The sequence below is a fragment of the Papaver somniferum genome, unplaced genomic scaffold (genome assembly GCF_003573695.1).
Source record: "Papaver somniferum cultivar HN1 unplaced genomic scaffold, ASM357369v1 unplaced-scaffold_75, whole genome shotgun sequence".
In the NCBI taxonomy this organism is placed as follows: Eukaryota; Viridiplantae; Streptophyta; class Magnoliopsida; order Ranunculales; family Papaveraceae; genus Papaver; species Papaver somniferum.
In genome coordinates, this window is record NW_020650415.1 from 263,215 (window position 1) to 267,315 (window position 4,101).

The window sequence follows — 4,101 nt, forward strand, 5'->3', positions numbered from 1 at the left end:
GTTCCGTAAGCTCCCCTTGACGGGGCCTAGATCTGGTATATTTCCTGACATTCGGTAATCTTCATTCAAGCATAAAAATGAAGAAAAATCGGTTATTTTTAGCCAAACCAATCAAATAGTAACGGGGTAAAAAATGCATCCCAACAGAAACTTGGTGACAAAATAACAGTCAGCGGTGGAAAGCTAAACAAACTGAATTGAGAATTTGGTGCATGGGTTTTCAGTATATTATTAACAGATGTAAGAACCCTAGAATCATCGTTAAATATCTTAATACATCTACATCTAACTTAATATTGTTTGTTTGTTTGATGAATTTAGAGTTCAAAACAGTTAAACACCCTGGGAAGAAACAGTGAGGGAAGGAAGAGGGGAATTTTGTTGAAAGCGGCAAGGTGAAAACGGTTTGCCCGCGGGGGTTTTCCAACGAGTTCAACCGTATAAAAGATAAATTTTCGTTTCTTTCAAACAAAAACTTTAAAAGATAATCATTCTACCGCCGACTGGGATTTTTTTTTTCATTTTTTACTTCACTGGTAAAGAAAATTGGTGCCAGGAGGTGCTAGTGAGTGGTATCATAACTTATGGGTAGAACTTGAGTTAGGATAACCCGTACTCCAATTGGTGCCCAACACTAAGGTATAATTCCAAATGTTGGGCGGGTATGGTTACAAATTTTACTAGCCTGTGTTAATTTGGGTGGGCATGTACACAAATCTTATTAAACCAAGCAATCTGTCTAACCCATAAAAGTTATCCGTAATTGAGTATTCATTTTTTATGTATGGAATTTTATTTATCTAGGGAAATTTACATTATACATAGATTTCCGTTAATAAATAAAAATATATTATGTTACACTAGGTTTTAACTATTTTCCATCCCCAATTTTCCTAATTTCACAAATCAGATTTTGAATAACTCTGTTTTAATTGGATAAACAAAACTCACTTTCTTATTTTTCATAGTTAACAACCATATTGATAAGGTTAAAAAATTAAATGTCAAATCACCATTTCCATCGGGCTTGAAGATTGAACCGTGAAACTTACCCACAATTTCTTCCAAAGAATGGGCCTTACAGTGTGTGAACAGAAAAATAATCAATTTCCATTAATATAAATTTACTGGAGATGAAAACTTGACTGAAAACGGTGAAAACCTAATTATATATTCCCCTTTTTCAATTTCAGTTCACTGTTTCCCTCGCATCCATAGTAAAATCCAATAAAGAAATGAAAAGTTTAATTATCGATTGTGCAATTCATTGTAGTTCCCACTCTTCTCGTTTTGGGGATAAAATCACTGCTGATCATTGGATCATTAGAACAATACTGTATTATTAGTGGCGGAAATTATAAATAAGATGTTGCCGTGGTGCTAGCATAAGTTATCGAGATTAGTTATGGTAGATTACTGGACTTAGAATTAGATTCGGGGAGAAAGGGGAAAAACGAAGATGGTGATGGATATATGCTGGTGAGTTTTATTTACCCAACTTAGAAGGAGTTAAATTAAAAATAATCTGTGAAGTTGGGATGGGAATTAGGGAAAGTGAGGATGGAAAATATACTATACTATATTCCACTTAGATCATCTTCAACTAGGGCTGCACATGGGCGGGTATGGGCGGGTATAAGCTAAAACCAACCTCGTACCCACAGATTGCGGGTTTTTTTTTCATAACCAACCCCGCACCCATAAATAGCGGGCGGGTTTTGTTACCCGCCCGTTATGGGTTGGGCGGGTATGGGTTTAAACGGGTTTAAACCCGCTTTATATTCAAGTATTTAGAGTAACTTCTATTCTCCTTGATTAAGTGAGAAAAAAAAACCAAAACCCCCAAAATATTCATATCTAGGAAGTTCACAGATGAAGATTAAGTGTTGAATTTGTTGATTTTTTGATTATTGTCGATTTTTGGTGAAGATTCGAAGTTGTTGTTGTCGATTTCTGGTGAAGATTTCTGGTAATTGTCGTTCGTAGGTGAAGAAGAAGAACTGAGGAGGAAGAAGAGGAGAGGCCGAACAGAGAGAAGAGTGTAGAAAGTGAATGAGGGTTATCAGTTATCCTATCTACTAGTATTAGGATTTCATAATGGACGACTAGGATTAGTTTTATCTAATGGTATATAATCTGCGGGTTTTTTGGGCGGGTATGGGCGGGTATTAGCTTAAACCAACCTCGCACTCACAGACAGCGGGTTTTTTTCTTCATAACCAACCCCGCACCCACAACGGGCAGGTATGGATTAAAAACCCACGGATTTAGCGGTTACGGGTGGGTTTGATTATCGTGGGCGGGTCTTGTGCAGCCCTATCTCCAACAGAAGGTGTAAACAATCCTACTTGGATTTTTTATTTAATCCTTTTATTTACAGGGTCTACACCTAGATTAAATATAGGACCTTACATTTAAAAACCCATCTCCAATAGTGAGAGTTTAACCCTTAGAATTAAAAGAAAATTGGTTAAAAACATGACGTGGAGGTGCAATCGGAGGTGTAGATAACACTTTCTTGAACACCTTCATAATTAGTAATTGGTCCTTCCTAACTTGTAGGACCCTACTGTTGGAGATGGATTTATGCCAAACGGGGGTCTAAAATCTTATGTGTCACTGAAAATAAATAGATTTACCCTTTCTTGGAGATGCTCTTATACCTTTACAAATTAGACATGAATATTTTCCTATATTATGGTATAATAAATTTTTAGAAAACATTATAAAAGTAAATCTAAAACTAGTATTTTTACATCAAATCCAAAGAAAATTAAAAGTTGCAATATCTGCAGTAGGAAAACCTAAATTAATACAATTGGGAGTTTAGTTTTTTAGTTTTTTTGTGTGTATAAATATATGTTCATTAGCTTATGTATTTTCACAAAGTGCATCATAAACAAGCAATCAATTTCAAAAGAGAATTATCGTTTATCATCAGAGTCCAATGTCAAAAGAGAATGATCGTTTATCATCAGAGTCCACAATCATCAATGTAAGTTATTTAAGATTCTCAGTTTCTCTATGTTAAAAGGGTAATTACTATATTTTATTTTTCTTTTTGTCGTTTTTATGATTTTTTTGTCTAAAATATAAAAATAAACTTCGTCTGCATCCCTCCAACGTGGTTCACCGTATTCAATAAGAACCATACCAAAGCGTCCAAGTTAATACCTGGAAAAAGAAAAGATCAGGAAGTTTTTTTTTCCTGCTCGGAAATGAAAAGAAAAGACCAAGATTTACTGTTTAGGTTAACAACAAAAAAGGAAAAACAACCTAAAAAGGTAATTAACAAAGCAAAACTGGAAGATAGATATAATTGTAGGGGTAAGAATTTATCGGGTTAGAAGGTTTAACCAAATGTCTTGTTCGTATTGCCCGTTCAATGCCTGTAACCCATGTAACTCTTGAGCAGATCACGATATATCAACAACTAAGCATCAGAACAAGGAAAAGAAAAGTCTATAATCAATGGTTAGTTATATTTCAAATTTCTAAAGTCTGTTGCTAAATAACTAATTAAATAAGAAACGATACTTTTTACAGAAAATGGGTTATATAGTCAAAAATGTAGTTTTCCTGGGTCAAATGACGTGTAAGAATAAGGTCTGGATGAGATGGACAGTTAAGAAAAGAAATTCAAAGAGACCAGTACTCTTCTCCATTATCTTTTCACATTTCCCATTTCCCATTACACACTCATTCTTCTTCCCCATCAAAACCAGATCCAAACTTTCTCCGAGTTCTCCATCATCGCCATCGTTAAACAAGCCATCATTGTCACCACCAAAAACTCTAACACCACCATATGGTTATTACTCCTTCTCTTTCTCCACCACCACCATCATCGACTATGACCACAACTACCACCACCACCATCGACAATAACTACAACCACCACCATCGACATCTACAACATGTACATCAAACACAACCACCTTCTTCCACCACCACAAACATCGACATCATCGTTGGCATTGATATCACCACCACCATAAAACACCGAATCTTGATATTCGATATCCACCACCACCCAATAAATCCTAGTTAGTTTCGTCTTCACGAATTAACATCACCACCAAAAACCCTATCCAATTAATC